The following is a 20,000-nucleotide window of genomic DNA, read 5'->3' as shown; positions in this document are numbered from 1 at the left end:
GCAGTAATTCACAAGGCACACGTGAAAATAATATGCAGGAAAAAAACCACTGGGAAAAAAGAAGCTTAGTCCGAACGTTTTCGTCTATTTAAGACATTATCAAGGAATACACAGTTACAGAGACAAAGGTGGATATATATACATAAAGTAAAAGACAAGCTAGGAACATGGGAAGTACACACAAGATGCTTCACAATCAGGTAGAGCCTATGTTTACATATACGGACGTTTGGTCCATGACGTTACGTCACCCCCGCTTAGTAGCACTTGGAGAAGTTCTTACAATTTTATCAATAACAAAATCATCAAGTTTAAATAATCCTAAACTTAAATTGATATTATTGTCAAAGGTTTGTTTAATATGACTGGATTCGATGATGTTTCTTTCTAATAAGGATCTACAAGAAATTATTACATTCGAATTATCCCAGTCAATAGGATGATTGTGGTCTCTTACATGGACAAAAATGCCACTGGAACTTTGCCTACTCCTTACACTATATTTGTGCTGATTTATCCTAGTTTTTACCAGTTTGGCCGATATAAAATTTGTTACATTTAAGGCATGGAATAGAGTAAACACAACCCTCGTTTGCTTCAGGTGAATTTTTAATGAGCTTACTTTTTATAGTATTATTTTTGAAAACCAAGTTGATGTTGAATTGTTTGAGAATATTAGGCAGACCAATTAATTTCTCACTGTAAGGAAGAACCAAAAGGTTCTTTTTGTCAAATACTTTTCTTACGTGTGAGGTGTTATGGAAAGTTTTGTAAGCCATTTTATGAGAAGTGTTTACTAAGTGCTTTGGATATTTTAATTCAGAAGCTATGCTATATATCTTCCTCAGCTCATCATCCAAAAATTCCAGGCTACATAGCCTGGAATTTTTGGATGATGAGCTGAGGAAGATATATAGCATAGCTTCTGAATTAAAATATCCAAAGCACTTAGTAAACACTTCTCATAAAATGGCTTACAAAACTTTCCATAACACCTCACACGTAAGAAAAGTATTTGACAAAAAGAACCTTTTGGTTCTTCCTTACAGTGAGAAATTAATTGGTCTGCCTAATATTCTCAAACAATTCAACATCAACTTGGTTTTCAAAAATAATACTATAAAAAGTAAGCTCATTAAAAATTCACCTGAAGCAAACGAGGGTTGTGTTTACTCTATTCCATGCCTTAAATGTAACAAATTTTATATCGGCCAAACTGGTAAAAACTAGGATAAATCAGCACAAATATAGTGTAAGGAGTGGGCAAAGTTCCAGTGGCATTTTTGTCCATGTAAGAGACCACAATCATCCTATTGACTGGGATAATTCGAATGTAATAATTTCTTGTAGATCCTTATTAGAAAGAAACATCATCGAATCCAGTCATATTAAACAAACCTTTGACAATAATATCAATTTAAGTTTAGGATTATTTAAACTTGATGATTTTGTTATTGATAAAATTGTAAGAACTTCTCCAAGTGCTACTAAGCGGGGGTGACGTAACGTCATGGACCAAACGTCCGAATATGTAAACATAGGCTCTACCTGATTGTGAAGCATCTTGTGTGTACTTCCCATGTTCCTAGCTTGTCTTTTACTTTATGTATATATATCCACCTTTGTCTCTGTAACTGTGTATTCCTTGATAATGTCTTAAATAGACGAAAACGTTCGGACTAAGCTTCTTATTTCCCAGTGGGTTTTTTTCCTGCATATATATGTATGTATATGTATATATATATTGTAACGTAATATTAGATATTACGTCATATGTGTAATTATGTTATAGAATTGTGTTCCTTTGTATTACATACCTATGTTCATATTTATTGTCTACGTATGTATTGTAACAATGTTAAGCAGTAACGCCCGTCCACTATATGTAATCTTGCCTACGTGCGGAGAAATGTGCGCACTCTTGTAGAACAAACAGACAAGCGAAATCCTGAATAGTTCGGAGCGCACAGATTTGACAGTTACTAAATAAGTAGATTGTTCAAGCGAGTCGAGGGTCTTAAAACTACCCATGTTGACATGTGTTAACTTACCCTCCCCCCCCCTTTGCGCTCACCCGCACCCTTCACCGGAAGTATCCCGCTTCCGGTCCAATGGTATATAAGCGGTGGAAATCACTCACACCTTGTCATTTCTCGCATATTGCTCTCTTGATAAAAATAGAAGTTTGGACTCATGAGACGATTGGTGTGAAGTGATCACCCTTTTTGCCTACATTACGTGTCTTATATACATTGCATTACATTATACTTATATTTGTACTTATTACTTATTTTGATACATGTTCCTGATCTCTTTGTACTTAGATAGTACCATATTGTATACGTATCTTGTGTTTCTTATTTGAACGATACTTTCCATATTCTTATAATCATGTAACGGTCCCATTGACCCAACTGCCCATTCTCTTTTGTGTTGATTGCCTGTAAATATTTTCCATGTTATTAATAATTTCGTTTACTAGTTTTATCGCTAGTTTAATATTCCTTTCCTGGAATCTTCTTTGTTACCTTTACTTCTAGACTCACGAATTATCTAGGCCCTGACCAGATAATTCAGTCCTACAGTGGCTTATAGAAGTGAGCTGGTTCTTAAGCACTTATCCGTTATACGTAACGTCTCTTCACATAAACAGCCCGTCCCGTAACAATATATGTATATGTATATATATACACATATGTATATATATATATATATATATATATGTATATATATGTATATATATATATATATATATATATATATATATATATATATATATATATATATATATATTAGCTAAATTAATAAACCCTCCTCGATGGTTCGATGAATTATTAGTTGAAATATATGCTGATTCTACAATTCTTCTTGTGAATTTATCGATACCTTTATGTAGCTCTTCAGCTACATAAAGCTGAAGTGCTACATAAAGCTGAAGTGCTACATAAAGGTTTCGATAAATTCACTAGAAGAATTGTAGAATCACCATAATAATTCATCGAACCATCGAGGAGGGTTTATTAATTTAGCTAAACAAACTAGAATTTTAATTCTAGAACACGTCAGAAAAACGACCTTTCTCAAGTGTCCGAAAAGGTAATTAGGTTTAGTACATAAACTTCAATTGCAGTTCTCCGTACACTCTCTGAATAAGTTCTACGCGAACGAAACGTTAGAGTGTTTAGGGTTCCGAGCCTTCCCCTGTGTTTATGTTCTCCATCATCCAAATCATTTGTCTAAAATACTTATCAATATGTATATGTATATATATATATATATATATATAATATATATATGTATATATATATATATATATATATATCGCCGTCTGGGGTATTGGCTGCTCGCCGTCTGGGCTATTGGCTGCTTGTTATTGTGGCAAAGTAGCATGCAGTCGATACTTTAGGGTCTATATGGGGCGCCCCTACGGACCAGAATCACACATCATTTTGTCTATGATAGAGGAAAACTCTATTCATAGAGAAATGATGACACTTTTATACTACGACTGTCCCTCCGTTATGGTGTCCCCCAACCCCTTGTTGCTGTCCTGTACCATTTCTCTGAGTATTTCTTTTTCTGTGGTGGGGGAATTCCCTGTGGTGGGGGAAAAGAATACTGCCACCAAGTATTCCCACTTGGATCGTAAGAGGCGAGAAGAAAGGGACGGGGATTGGGACTAGGCATCCTTCTCCTTGTAGCCCTACAGGGAGACCTTAATGCTAGGGTAGGAAAGGATCCAATTGATGGAGTGGTTGGGAAATGTGGAGTTCCAGGAAAAAATCGTAGTGGAGAGTTGATGGTGGAAATGTGTCTAGAAAGAGAGTTGATGATAGCAAATACAGTGTTTCGGAAGAAAGTTAAGCATAAGTACACATGGGAGAGGGTGGTGGAGGGAAGGGTGGTAGATAGAGCTTTAATGGACTATGTAGTGGTAAATAGGATTATGATAGGAAGAGTTAAGGATGTACATGTGCTAAGGGGAGAGGGTGGGGGAATATCAGATCATTTTCTGGTGGAAGGTAAGTTGAGAGTGGAGGACAGATGGAGAAAGAGGAAAAGGACAAAAGGTAGGGAGGTGCTTAGAGTGAACTCTTTAAATGAAGAGGAAAAGGAGAAGGAGTACAAGAAGAAGCTGAAGGAGGAGTGGGAGGGAGTGAAGGATAGAGTTGAGCTAGGTGTGGAGGAGGAATGGGGATGGTTCAAGGAGGGAGTCACAAAGTGTGCAAAGATGATGTGTGGAACAAGAAGGACAGAAGGAAATAGAAGGAAGGGTAGTGAATGGTGGGATGAGGAAACAAAGAAGGTTGTAGAAGAGAAGAAGCGAGCTTACACAGATTGGTTACAAAATAGGACAAGGGGGTCATATGAGACGTACAAAGAAAAGAAAAGAGAAGTAAAGAAAAAGGTAAAGGAGGCAAAGAGGAGAGCAGATGTAAAATGGGGTAAGAGTATGACAGAAAATTTTGAAAGTAATAAAAAAATGTTTTGGAAAGAAATTAAGAGAGAAAGAGGAGGTGAATCAAGTAGAGAAGAAAAGGTAAAAGGTGCAGATGGAGAGATGTTAATGGAGGAGAAGGCAGTAAGGGGAAGATGGGCAGAATATTTTAGGGAGTTGCTAAATGTGAAGGAGGATAGGGAGGGAAAGATAGCTGCAGTGGGGAATGCTAAGAAAATGAGAGTGATGAGTGAGGAAAATGGAGGAGAAATAAGGAAGGATGAAGTGAAGGGAGCAGTTAAGATGATGAACGCAGGTAAGGCACCTGGTCTGGATGGATGCCATGTAGAATGTCTTAAAAAAGGAGGTATAGTGATGGTGGACTGGTTGGTGAGGTTATTTAATGTTTGCTGGAGAGAAGGTAGAGTGCCGGAGGACTGGAGGAGTGCTTGTATAGTTCCACTTTACAAGGGAAAGGGGGGACAAGTGTGAATGTAGTAGTTTCAGAGGGATTAGCTTGTTAAGTGTAGTTGGTAAGGATTATGGGAGGATCTTGATTGAGAGGATTAGGAGAGGAACAGATGGAGTAATTGGTGAGGAACAGTGTGGATTTAGGACAGGTAGAGGTTCTGTAGATCAGATTTACGTGGTAAGACAGATATGTAAGAAAGCTATTGGAAAGGGGAAGGATATTTTTTGGGCTTTTATGGATCTGGAAAAGGCTTACGACAGGGTAGACAGAAAGGCACTGTGGGAGGTTTTGCGGATATACGGGATAGGAGGAAAGCTTCTCGGAGCTCTCAAGAGTTTTTATGAGAGTAGTAGAGCTTGTGTCAGGATTAGAAATGGAGAGAGTGAGTGGTTTGAGGTAAAGGTGGGACTTCGTCAAGGATGCGTTATGTCACCCTGGCTGTTCAACTTATACATGGATGGGGTAGAGCGAGAGGTAAATGCAAGGGTAGTGGGTCAGGGATTGGAGATGGTTAAAGAAAATGGAGAAAAGTGGGAGGTGTGGGTTATTGATATCCCCGTCTGGCGACATGTGGCAACTCGCATGCCCGGGGTAGGCATAGGTGCTTAGCAACAGTGCTTGAGTGAGAGACCGTAGAGGGACGCGGAGTTACGCATGGGCGCTATATTGAAATATGTTATTCTAGTGTATCTTCTTGTAACTGTATTAACATTAAGGCTGAATGTACTTAAGAACCTACAGTGTGTATTATTAGCCCTCGACCAACACACACATGGCGCAGTGATATACAACATTGTCAGTGCATACAGGGCAGTGCAACGCAATGAACTCAGCCTATACCTGCATTATTTTGGTGTACCGTGACCCACATATCGTAATTGTGTGCGACAAGGGCTCACGAACGTGTGCAGTCCCAGTGACAGAGTTACACGCTCGTACGTACAACATAAGTGTTTCAAACGAAAAACAGGCATCATATGCAAGTGTTCGTTAGTGACTGGCAGTGCTCCGCCGCCATATTGTGCTCATCTATGTCACGCATTCTGCGTATATGCCTGGAGCCTCCTCGTATGGTGTCTAGTGCCTACACGTGTGGTTTATAGTGCCTCCCCGTATAGTGTCGCAGTGCATTGTGAGTGGTGTTTGTGAAAATCTTGCTGCCTCCTTGTCGGTAGGAGGCGCTTGTATTTGAACATTGGCGGGACGTGTGCGTGATACTTCCCTCGCCAACACGCCCGCAGGCCAACTGGGCCCCAGGTAGCTCGCTTACGGGTACTCATCCGCGCATTACGGGAACACACTATTAGCTTTATTCTAGCGAAATGCCTATTACTCGTTCAGGAGCAATCGAGCAAGAGGAGGAAGAGATGCAGCCAGGTTTTTCCAATGAGCAACAGGCCGCATCCCTCCCAACGACCACACCGACCGACATGCTTTCCCTCGTGAAATGGATTGAAGAGACGAGGTTAGCAGAAGACGAACGCAGACGACGAGAAGACCAGGCTAGATTTGACGCCCTGCTCAAATTGATAAACCCGCAACGGCAACCCGCTCACTCTCCCCAAGAGGACCACCCTGCGGCCTCCGATGACAGCCGTCATCGTCAGCCCCCGCTCCCTCCACCCACTCAAAAGGCCAATGCTCAGACGCCACCTCCGCTTAAACCAGATGCCACCTACCAATTGTTCCGCGAATGGAAGCGACGTTGGCAAGATTACGCTACCATGGTCGACCTGTATAGCTTACCCCATGAGAAGCAGCTCATACAATTACGTATGTGTCTCACCCTTGAAACACAACGTGTCCTAGAGCATACCCTGCAAATACCTCCCTCTACAGACAAGACAGTCGATGAGGTGGTCGCTGCTCTGGAAGTACACATCAAGGGCTTGCGGAACGAGGCAATACGAAGGAGGGGATTGCTTAGCTGCAGGCAGATGGAAGGCGAAACATTTGCAGATTTCTACGTAAGGTTGCGTTGCAGTGCCGAGGAGATCGACATATGCCCTGGTAAATCGCCAATTTGCGAAGAGACTCAGTTGAAGTCGGTGATTATTATGGGCGTTCGGGATGATGAGTTGATTCAGCGACTCATATCCCTGGACGACAAGTGCTCACTGCAGGACATGGTCAATACATGCCGCTCCTATGAAGCAGCTAGGTGTGCTACGTCTGATATTCGTGCCCAACCTGCACAAGTAAGAGCATTGACCCACCACCAAAGAAGGAAGAAGCAGAAAAGTTTCCTCCGGCAAACCCCTAAGCAACCGACATCGAAGGCGACGGACCCATGCCAGTGCTGTGCTAGGCACCATGAGCCAGGAGCATGCCCTGCGGCTCAGGCTACCTGCCGCAACTGTGGTCGGCAGGGACACTTTTCTTCCACGATCAAATGTCCCGCTAACAAGACCCAGTGCCGCCTTTCTTCCCGTATCGGTCACTTCGACACTTATTGCAAGCAGGAGACCCGTCAGAAACACAAGCGAGGTGTTCCGGTCTCCGGCGGTGGACGTGTTTCGGAACACCCGCCAACCCCACAGCCGTCCTGCCGTCGAGTGATGTCTCCTAGCCCCAGCCCTGCGGTGCCTCAACACGTCAGCGTCCTTATCACACACGGTGGTAAATCGTCATACTTGCAGATGATCCCAGACACCGGTGCGGATATCACTGTGATAGGACCACAGCACTTGAGAAACCTTTCCATTTCAACAAGGACACTACACGCTTCCCCGCAGACCACCACACTCACAGCCGACGGATCTGAAATGACTCCTGCCCTTGGCACGCTCACGGCTACCCTTACTTTAGGTAAGCGGTCGTGCTCTGCTCAGATCCGAGTACACAAGGACATCCAGACCCCACTCCTCTCCTTCAGCCACTGCAAGGCATTGGCCATCATTCCCAAGGAATTCCCTAAGCCAATATTGGAGGTGAAGCACGTTAAGAAGTGTGTGGAACTCCCATTCTCTGCCTCCACACCACCATCAGACGTGAAGGAGTACTTCTTAAAGGAGTTTAAGGACGTTATGGTGGCTAAAGCAGCTCTTCAGTCCACACCACTTAAGCCCATGATGGGATCACCAATGCGAATCCACCTGAAGGATAATGCTGTGCCTTTTGCAATCCACACACCCCGGCAAATCCCCCTGGCTTTCAGAGACCACGTCAAGGACGAGCTCGAGTCTATGGTCTCTCAAGGGATTATTCGACCGGCTGGCGACGAACCTTCAGAATGGTGCCACCCACTTGTCGCCGTAGCTAAACCAAATGGAGGTGTGAGGATCACGACGGATCTGTCCAAACTTAACGCCCAGGTGGCTCGCCCACCCCATCCGTCGCCCACACCCTTTGATGCTGTACGTAGCGTACCGACCTCAGCTCGTTACTTCACGACCATGGACGCTCTCTGCGGCTACTGGCAGATCGAACTCGCCGAAGAGGATAGACACCTTACCACCTTTATAACTCCACATGGTAGATTCCAATATTGCAGAGGACCAATGGGATTTGCAGCAACAGGCGATGCCTATTGCCTACGAGGTGACATTGCACTGCAAGGTGTCAAGAATTGCGTCAAAGTGGTGGACGACATCCTCCTTTACGATGCCGACTACACCACTCACCTTACCCGCATCCACCAAGTCCTCACCAGATGTCGTGAATTTGGCATCACCATTAATAAGGAAAAATTTGAGGTCGCCGCGCCTAAGGTGGATTTCTGCGGATTCACATTGTCAGTGGCAGGTATCGCTGCTGACCAAGACAAAGTGATTGCTATCAGGGACTTTCCAACTCCTGCAAACTTAACAGACCTTAGGTCCTTTATGGGTCTCGTTAACCAGTTGGCTGAATTCACCCCGGAGATATCCACAGCTGCCCAACCTCTCCGGCCCCTGATGAGCCCTAAGAGACAATTTCTCTGGACACCGGATCATGACGAGGCATTCCGAAGGGTGAAAGCCGCCCTCATCGACCCCCCAGTTCTCGCCTCATTTGATCCAACCCTGCCAACTATCCTCCAGACGGATGCATCTCGGCTTAACGGCATTGGTTTTGCATTACTACAGGACCACGGCAGCGGACGCCTACGCCTAATCCAATGCGGTTCCCGTTTCTTGACGGAGGCGGAGACTAGATATGCCACCATCGAGTTAGAATTACTCGCCGCCGTCTGGCCGATGTTCAAATGCAAATATTACTTGATGGGACTACAGAATTTTACGTTGATGACCGACCATCGCCCCCTGGTTCCCATCCTGAACAGCTACACTTTGGACGCAGTGGAGAACCCACGTCTCCAGCGCCTGAAGGAGAAGGTGTCCTCATACATCTTCACATCGGTATGGCGTGCCGGAAAGGATCCTCGCATCCCGGACGCCCTATCCCGTGCCCCAGTGAGCTACCCAGCGCCGGAAGACCACACACTCTGCACCGACTCCATTGCATCTCTACATACGATAGCCACGGTGAGAGCTGTGACAGAGTCCCACGTAGATGAAGATAGGACTCTGGAGGAGTTACGTGACTCAGCTAGGACTGACCCAGACTACGTCCAATTGCATCGCTGTGTGACGTCCGGATTCCCCTCGGACCGCTATGCCCTTCCTAGGCCCTTGCTCCCATACTGGAAAATTCGGTATAACCTTCATGCCGATGGTGACCTCGTCCTCTACGGCATGAGAATTGTGGTTCCTAACGCCCCTCGCCGCCGCATCCTGGCCCGTCTTCATGATAGCCACAGGGGCGTGGAGGCGACAAAACGCCGGGCAGGTCAAACTGTCTTCTGGCCAGGCATCAATTCGGACATTGCAAACACGGTCCAGTCGTGTGAACCCTGTCAGTATCTCCAACCTAGCCAGCAGAAGGAACCCATACTCAGCGACGACCACCCAACAAGGCCCTTTGAGTCGGTCTCAGCGGACTTCTTCTCCGTTGCAGGCAAGTCATTCCTTGTCATCGCTGACAGACTCTCCGGCTGGCCTGTGGTCGTCCCTTTCAAAGGCGATACGACGTCGTCCAACACCATCCGCATGTTCTGCAACTACTTCCGGGAGGTTGGTATCCCCCTCCGCTTGCGAACAGACGGAGGCCCCCAGTTCACCAGCCAGGAATTCAGGAGCTTTGCAGCACGATGGGGTGTGCGACACATTGTCACATCACCTCACTACCCGCAATCCAATGGCCATGCCGAGGCCGCCGTGAAGGCCATCAAGCACCTCATCCTCAAGATGGCCCCTTCAGGCAACATAGATTGTGAGGAATTCGACCGAGGCCTCCTGGAACTTCGGAACACTCCCAACTTCACTGGTCGTTCCCCAGCTCAGGTGTTATATGGCCACCCCCTCCGCTCCTGCGTTCCGGCCCACCCGGATGCTTTCTCCACGGAGTGGCAGACCAAAGCGGAGGAATGCGACCGCCGCGCAGCAACCCAGGCCAAGGATACTGCAGCTCGGTATGACAGCCATGCACGTGAACTCTCCAGGCTGCACGTCGGCCAGCACGTTCGGATCCAGGACCCGAAGACCCACCACTGGCAAGGTCGGCATTGTCATGCGCGTTGGCAGAGCCAGGACCTATGAAATACGCACCACAAGTGGCCACGTGTTGCAGCGTAACCGCCACTTCTTGCGCCCTGTCACCTGCACCCCTTCTTATCCACACAAGGCCCATAGCGAGGACCCACCTGCTGATTTGCGTCGCTCCAAGAGACTCCAGCGCTGATTGTCCGCCCGTGACTAAAGTCTGCGGGCGCGAAAGGGGGAAGGGAGGTGTGTGTTATTGATATCCCCGTCTGGCGACATGTGGCAACTCGCATGCCCGGGGTAGGCATGCAGGTGCTTAGCAACAGTGCTTGAGTGAGAGACCGTAGAGGGACACGGAGTTACGCATGGGCGCTATATTGAAATATGTTATTCTAGTGTATCTTCTTGTAACTGTATTAACATTAAGGCTGAATGTACTTAAGAACCCTCGACCAACACACACAGGAGGTGAGCCAGCTGCTGTTTGCGGACGACATTGCGCTTGTGGCAGGATCGGAGGAGGGATTGAGGAAGTTGGTGACAGAGTTTGGGAGAGTGTGTGATAGAAGAAAGCTGAAGATAAATGTGGGTAAAAGTAAGGTGATGAGATGTACAAGGGGTGAAGTGGCAGTAATCTGGAAGTGAGCATTAAGGGAGAGCGACTGGAGGAAGTGGATAGTTTTAGATATTTGGGTGCAAATGTGGCAGGAAAAGGTGGAGTAAAGGTGGAGGTAGAATATAGATTGAGAGAAGCGAGTAAATGCCTTGGTGGATTAAAAAGTGTAATGAGGAATAGACATTTGGGAATGGATGCTAAGAGGAGACTGTATGAAGGAGTGATTGTGCCAACAGTACTGTATGGAGCAGAAACTTGGAACATAAGAGAGGAAGAGAGAAGGAGCTTGAATGTGTTTGAGATGAAGTGTCTGAGAAGTATGATGGGGGTTACTAGGCTAGATAGAGTGAGAAATGAGGAGGTGAGGAGGAGAACAGGGGTGGAAAAGGAGCTGGGAGATAGGGTTGATGAAAGAGTATTAGGATGGTTTGGACACATGGAAAGAATGAGTGAAGAAAGACTAGTAAAGGAGGTATGGAAGGCAGATGTGGAGGGAGTGAACATGAGGGGACGTCCTAGGATGAGATGGATGAATGGGGTGAAGGGGGCTTTGGGGAAGAGGGGAATGTCTGTTGAGGAAGGACGGGAGAGGACGGAAGATAGGGGTGAATGGAGAATGATTGTATATGGAAGATGTTGTGATGCATGAGGTGGAATGGACGGGGGGATGGGGGGTGAGGTAGTGTGTGTGAGCAAAATTTTTACGCAGCCCGAAGGGATTTCTCCCCGTCTTCTCCTTTATATGGGGGGACGGAGAGGGGGGGTCGCCGATTTAATGAAGCGGCCTTGCTGTGGATGTGCTGTGTCTTGCGACACTGCTTCTGACCCAAGGCAGTGGACAAGGTGCAGGGATGACCCGTCATCTAGGAGGTGCTAAGATGGGAGGGAAGGTGTGTGTGTGTGGAGTGTTTTCGGGGATGGAATGGGTGGGAATGATTTTATGCCTTTTCCTTTTTGGCTACCTCCCTGGTAAGGGGGAAAAAGCCTTGGTATATGTATGTATATATATATATATATATATATATATATATATATATATATATATACACACACACACATGGGGTCGTTCCTTTTTGTTTTTCACGCCGTGATTCACCATGGTCTTGGATCACGTGTTAGACTCCTGATGGACAGTTATAAACTTTCCGAATGAGAGCTCAGAGCTCGTATGACCGATCTATGGTTAATAGTGTGACCTTACAGGAACACACACCCAGATCCCCGCACTCGAGAGTTGAAGTAACAACCCGCAGCGCAGCGATATTGAAATTATTTCAGCCCTAGGCGGGCTTCGATCCTGGACCGCCGTAGTGGCAGGCGAGAACTCTAACCACCGCCCCACGAGGTGTGTGTGCGTGTGTGTGTTTGTGTGTGTGTGTGTGTGTGTGTGTGTGTGTGTGTGATTCACCATGGACTTGGAACACGTGTTGGACTTGTGATCGACAGTTATTTCCCTACTGGAAGGGAGCTCAGAGATCATATTTGACCGATCTATGGGTAATGGTGTGACCTTACACGCACATACACCCCCAACTCCCCGCCCACGAGAGTTGGAGTAGCGACTCGCAGCGCAGCGATACAGAAATTATTTCAGCCCTGGGAGGGATTCGAATCCGGACCACCGTAGTGGCAGCCGGGAACTCTAACCACTACGCCACGAGGTGTGTGTGTGTGTGTGTGTGTGTGTGTGTGTGTGTGTGTGTGTGTTTGTGTATGTGTGATTCACCATGGTCTTGGATCACGTGTTGGACTCGTGATGGACAGTTATTTACCTCCCGGATGAGAGCTCAGAGGACGTATGACCGATCTATGGGTAATACTGTGACTTTACACGCACACACACACCCTAACTCTCCGCCCACGAGAGTTGGAGTAACACCCCGAAGCAAAGCGATGCTGAAATTATTTCGGCCCAGGGCGGGAGTCGAACCCGGACCGCCGTTGTGCCAGGCGAGAACTCTAACCACAGTGACAAGAGGTGAGGTGTGTGTGTGTGTTTGTGTGTGTGTGTGTGTGTGTGTGCGCGTGCGTGCATGTGTGTGTGTGTGTGTGTGTGTGCTTCCCAGTGCACAAACCTACACAATATACGGTGCAGTGGAGTTGGGAAACGACTGTTTCCCCAAAGTTTGTTTGGCAGCAGAGTTGTCTGCGGGCCATCGTGGTGGGTGGACGGAGAAAGAGAGAGAGAGAGAGAATGTCCTGTCAGGGTTGAAATTTTTTCAGGGCACGGAGGGGGAGAGGGAGGGTGAGGGTGAGGGTGAGGGAGGGAGAAAGAGTAAAGAGGAACCGGCGGTGGAGGTGGGGGTGGTGGGTAGTCGTCGGATGAGGAAAATGGGACGAAATGGAAAATGGGGAGAAAGGCAAATATTTCCGTTCCTTTTTGGGGAAGCGATATTATCATTGGTACTGATGTGTGTGTGTGTGTGTGTGTGTGTGTGTGTGTGTGTGTGTGTGTGTGTGTGTGTGTTCACATTGGTCTTTGGATCACGTGTTGGACTCGTGTGTGTGTGTGTGTGTGTGTGTGTGTGTGTGTGTGTGTGTGTGCGCGCGCGCATGTGTGTTTGCGTTTTTTCTCTACTTATTTCCTTGTCCTCTTTAGAAAATCCACCACCTGTTCTACCCTGTGATAACGATTTGCACTGTAAAAAACCTGAGGCCCATGTCTCGATCCCTGTGGAAGATCTTCAGAGGTCATGAAATAAAGGAATGATTTGAACAGATAAAGGGAATGCACATAGGTATATACAGTACGTATACTTTTATGTATGTATGTATGGATATATGTATATGTGAGTATATGAACATGTATGTATAGCGAGTGTCCACTAAATACTAAGAGCAGGACGTTCTAGCCACCATCATTAGCAAGCACTCACAACCACAAAATCACCACCACCACATACTGCAACACATACCAATAACCACTACTACTTTCATCGCACCTTCCCTCGACTACACCGTTGTATGGAATAGCCTACTGTCAACATAAGCCATATGTCGTCAATGTCTAAGGAATCCTTTAGTGACACCTCAATGGGTCGGAGTCTGAATTCTGAATTCCTAGGAAAGACTACCCGCTTGCGTGTGATCGGTTTTTGTGGGAGGGGAAGAATGTCTGTAAGAAAATGAAAAGATAGTAGTGTATAAAAGAGGGCTATTGCCACCGGGCGAATTAGCGAGCGATTAGGGGCTGCTGGTGGTCGTGGCTCGGGAGAAATGGACTGGGAACTTGGACGGCGGCGCCGACGCCGGGATTAGGATCACCAACAAAAGTTTAGAAAATGGTAGGAGGCGTAGTAGTAGAGAAAGGTGGAAAAACGGAAAAATCTTTAGTGGGAGGTAAACTGAAATGAGAAGATGTAGTATAAGAGAAAGTTAGAAAGGAAGCGAATTTTAGTCGAAGAAAAAGTAAGTGTAGATGTTTGTGCGTGTGTCGTGGCTATGTTCGTGAGAGGTGTGTGTGTGTATCTTACGGGAAGTGAGTAGAGTTCACTTCCCGTGTGTAGAGCGCGTTCCTGATAAGCCACAGGTGGGGCCTGAGTAGCCTGCTTTTCCCCAGGTTGGATTTGAGATCCTATAGAGTTAATTCAGTGGCGGTGCGAGGGGGGGCAGGCGGGCGGGTGTTGTATTATCTCTCTCCTTCCAATCACAACTCTGAAAGCAGAGAATTACGTGATTGGGAATTGTGTGTAAATGTCAGAAGTGTAAACTCGCTCGCCAGCGTCAGCGAAGAGGCCAGCGTTAGGTTGCGGGCCGGTTGGACAGAGAGGCGTCCCAATTCCTCTCCGTCGACCAGATGAGGGCTCTGAGTGAGAGTTGGGTTGGGCCTCTGCTAAGCCAGCGAGCAAGTGTGCGTGTGCCTCTTTTCTTCCAAGCACTACTCTGAAAACAGAGAATTACGTGACTTGGGAAAAATGTGTATTTGTCTTGGTGTAAACCCGCCTGCCGACGTCAACGAAGAGGTCGGCCTGTGCCAGACCGGCAGCAGCAAAGGAGATAAGTCTCCTCGCCACCACCGGCCGGCGAAGATTCCTGGGCGTTTGTTGAGAGAGCTGGAGTGGAGAGACGTCCGACCTCTACGAGCGCTGAGTTGATTCTTGGGTCGGAGTAACGCAGCGAGGGAATAGGGAGTTACTTATACCTTCTGCCCTGAATGAGGCTGACCTAATCTGACCTGACCCTGCCTTTGACCTCTCCATTACGTCAGGAAGAGTGACCACCAGCCTACTCCCCCTCACACCCTAACTCCCCTCGCCCCTACTCCCACCCACTCACTGCCTTCGCTCCTCATTTCTCCTGCCCCCAATTCCTCCCACTCCCCCTCCCCCCCACTCCCCCAGTTCTAATTCCCACCACACCCACCCTGCACCCCGAGCGACACAAAGACTGTTCCGGTTCTTAGCGTAAAACAATTAGGCCGAAACCTAACCTGATTTGAAGGCGGAAGTCGACCTTATTTGATTCGGGGGGAGGGCGAGGGGGAGAGGTGGGAACTCCGTTTGATCCCTCGACGCCCAGCAATAACGACAAGATACAATGCTCGGAGGCGGGAGAGGGAAGGGGAGGGGCCATGTCGTGACGTCATATCAATTGCAGTGACGTCACTGAATGACATCACATCATGACGCCATTGATTGAAGAAATGATTAAGTATCTGTGCACAGCAGGCATATATGGACATTATTAAGGGGATTTCATTGGTAATGACAATATGCTGAAAACATGAGGGGGACCATTTGGTTCAGATGGAGTCTGGACTTCTTTTACAGAAAAAAAAAGGACAAGAGAAAGGGGGTGGGGTGGGGTGGGGAGCATTTTCCCAACCAAGGCGACCAAATTTGGTCCTTCATTTCATCCTTAGGCAGAGCTGGTAGTAGATTCCCCTTTTTCTCCTCCTCCTCCTCCTCCTCCTCCTCCTCCTGTTCCTGTTAAGAATCTCGAACTGACTGATCGAAGTCGTCTCTTCCCCCTCCTCCTCCTCCTCCTCCTCCTCCGTTTTGCACCTCTCGAATGTCGTCTTGAGGTCCAAGTAATCACCTTCCGGAGTGGTGGTGGTACAAGGGCATGGTGCCCCCCCCCTCTCTTTCTCTCTCTCTCTCTATCTCTCTCTTTCTTTCTCTCTCTCTCTCTCTCTCTCTCTCTCTCTCTCCCCCTTCGGTTGAACCTGACTTACCCCCGTGGCGAATCTCCCTCCCTAACGTCACCTTCACACCAACCTCCAAAGATGACCTTCCTGCACTTCAAAAGCAACTAGCACTAGAGACCATCGACAGCGTATCCTCAAAGATCCCCGCAGCGCATGTCATCTACGTTGATGGCTCAGTACAGGGTGATGGAAGAGCAGCGTGTGCCATGTACTCACCCACCTTACAGCCACCTGTGGAAGCTGGATGGATTGGCCGCAGGTTACCTGTCACATCAAGCTACACGGAATCCTCGACGCAGTAACATATCTTGTAGACTGTAACGTAAATGGTGTGATCGTTTGTGACTCCCAACCAGCTCTACACGCCCTCTCCTCACCCAGACCCAACTACTATCGTGTTGTGCAGGCCACACTGACCCAACTCGCCGTTGCTCACGAAGCATCTATGGCCCTATCTTTCATATGGGTGCCTTCTCACGTCGACCTTGCTTGCAACGACACGGTGGACCGTCTTGCCAAAGCAGCTTGTGCCTTCGTCTTAGACAACGAACGCGTAGTACCCTCTCTCACATGCCTCAAAAACAGAATACACGCAGCCACTTACACCATAACAACACGCCGAAGGGATGCGGAACGAGCCACCAGTGTCTCCATACAACACCACGACCACTTCCTACCCAGCCGCCACAAGTACCGCCGACGCGGACCCATGGTACGGAGACACAATGTTGTCAGTGCTCGGCTCAGACTTGGATATCGACCTGTGTGGCAAATCTCCCAGGCGGAAGATATGCCACATTACTCATCATGCAGGCTGTGTAACCACCCTAACGCCAACACCCTTGAACATTACTGTCTCCAATGCCCCATTGTGACAGACAGTATTCCACAGAGACAAGACGTGATAACTGTATGTAAATATTTACTTAGTGACGATAACTTAGATACACTCCTAGCTCGCCACCCCCATTTTAGGGGATTTTGATTGTTAAATCCAACCATACCACCTTTTGTATCTCTTCACATAATACTATAACTAATATACTATTGTTTGTCGCCCTCAGAAGCAATGAATTTATTAAACGGTGGACCATCTTACCAAGGCAGCCTATACCTACGTCATGGACGTCACGCGCAATGCTCACTCTACCATGCCTTAAAACAAGATACGAGTACACGCAGCCACTCATGCCATGTCAACACACCGAAAACATGCGGAACGGACTACCGATATCCCCATACGACCACCTCCTACCCAACCGCCACAAGTAACGCCGACGCAAGACCATGGTACGGAGGCACAATGTTGTCAGTACTCGGCTCAGACTTAGGAATCAACCTATGTGACAAGGCTCCCAGACGGATGATGTGCCACAGTGATCACCGTGCAGGCTGTATAACCGTCCTAACCCGAACACCCTTAAAATTATTATTTCCAATGACCCATGGTGACAGACAATATTCCCCAAAGACAAGGCATGATGATTGTATGTAACACTTACATAATACCACTATCTCGCCATCCCCATTTCGGGGGATCCTGAATGATTAATTATTATATTATGTCTCAATTTAAAGAATATATATAATATATGACATGTCCTCTAATACAATATTGTAATAAATGTACTATTGTTTGCCGCCCACGGGCGTAATAAATTTATTAAAACCAAAATCTCTCTCCCTTTCGCTCTCTCTTTCTCCCTCTCTCTCTCTCTCTCTCTCTCTCTCTCACACACACACACACACACACACACACACACACACACACACACACACACACACACACACACACACATGACGGCTCGGTGGCGGATTGGTAAAGCACTGGCCTCACAAGCCAGAGAACCGGGGTTCGATTTCCCGGCCGGGCGGAGATAAGTTGGGTTTGTCTCCTTTCACGTGTAACCCCTGTTCACCTAGCAGTGAGTAGGTACGGGACGTTAGTCAAGGAGTTGTGACCTTGCTGTCCCGGTGTGTGGTGTGTGAGTGGTCTCAGACCTACCCAGAGATCGGCAAATAATGAGCTCTGAGCTCACTGCCGTAGGGTGGTGTCTGGCTGTCTCGACAGAGACTGCAGCAGATCCGAGGTGAATACACACACACACACGCGCGCGCGCGTACACACACACACTCGGTGATACAGTTGGTAGAGCGCTGAACTGGGAAGTAGAAGTGCTCCCAGTACCCAGTTCGAATCCTGCCCAGGGCCGAAATTATTTCGGTATCGTTGTGCCTCGGGTCGTTACTCTGACTCTCGTGGGCGGGGAGTTGGGTGTGTGTGTGTGTGCAAGGTCATAGCATTGCCCATAGATCGGACCTAAGAGCTCTGAGCTCTCTTCCAGGAGGGAAATAGCTGTCGATCACGAGTCCAACACGTGATCCAAAGACCAAGTGAATACACACACACACACACCAGACTTCTCCTTTATAAACGAAGCTCAGGTTCGAAGCTGGGTACCATGAGTGTTTGTTTACATTTTTGGGCAGTGAGCACTGCCAACGCACGCGACCACACACACACACACACACACACACACACACACACACACACACACACACACACACACACACACACACACACACACACACACACACACACACACACACACACACACACACACACACTTTCACACACACACTTTCACACACACACACACACACACACACACACACACACACACACACACTCACACATACACACACACACCCTCTCACACACACACATACACACACACACACACACACACACACACACACACACACACACACACACACACACTCTCTCTCTCTCTCTCTCTCTCACAGTCACGCGCAATGCTCACCCTATCATGCCTTAAAACAAGATACGAGTACACGCAGCCACTCATGCCATGTCAACACACCGAAAGATGCGGAACGGTCTACCGATATCCCCATACGACCACCTCCTACCCAACCGCCGCAAGTAACGCCAACGCAAGACCATGATACGAAAGCACAATAATGTCAGTGCTTGGCTCGGACTTGGGAGTCGACCTGTGTGACGGGGCTCCCAGACGGATGATATGCCACGGTGATCACCGTGCGGGCTGTGTAACCGTCCTAACACGAACACCCTTGGTATTATTGTCTCCAGTGACCCATAGTGACAGACAATATTCCCCGGAGACGGGGCATGATGATTGTATGTAAACACTTACATAGTACCACTATCCCGCCATCACCATTTCGGGGGATCCTGAATAATTATTGTATTATGTCTCCATTTAAAGAATGTGTGTAATATATGACATGTCCTCTAACACAATGCTGTGATAGATGTACTATTGTTTGCCGCCCACGGGCGTAATAAATTTATTAAAACCAAAAAACCAAAATCTCTCTCACACACACATACACACACACACCCTCTCTCTCTCTCTCTCTCTCTCTCTCTCTCTCTCTCTCTCTCTCTCTCTCTCTCTCTCTCTCTCTCTCTCTCTCTCTCTCTCTCTCACACACACACACACACACACACACACACACATACACTAATAAGACCAAAACTCGAGTACGCAGCAACACTATGGACACCCAGTACCAAAAAGAATATAAAAAAGTTAGAAAGAATACAAAGAGCAACAAGACAACTGGCACCAACTCTTTCCAAAATGACATATGAGCAAAGACTGTCCAAATTAGAATTACCAACTCTGGAACAAGAAGGGAAAGAGGAGACCTACTAACTGTCCATAGAATTATGAAGGGAATGGAAATCTTAAATAAGAATGACTTATTGAAATGGGACAATGGAAAAACAAGAGGACACGAAAAGAAACTAAAAA

At 47.1% G+C, this 20,000-nt stretch overlaps 1 protein-coding gene across 1 annotated transcript in view; it reads right to left on the bottom strand.

The window, feature by feature from the left end:
* Positions 1 to 20,000, bottom strand: part of LOC143036429 (uncharacterized) — a 308,153-nt gene that overhangs the window by 181,891 nt on the left and 106,262 nt on the right. The gene's annotated exons all lie outside the window — the stretch shown is intronic.

Source organism: Oratosquilla oratoria, chromosome 20 (genome assembly GCF_046742065.1).
Source record: "Oratosquilla oratoria isolate Oo_2021 chromosome 20, ASM4674206v1, whole genome shotgun sequence".
NCBI classification, from domain to species: domain Eukaryota; kingdom Metazoa; phylum Arthropoda; class Malacostraca; order Stomatopoda; family Squillidae; genus Oratosquilla; species Oratosquilla oratoria.
Note: the sequence above shows the minus strand (reverse complement) of the source record. Positions and strands in the feature narration are given on the sequence as shown.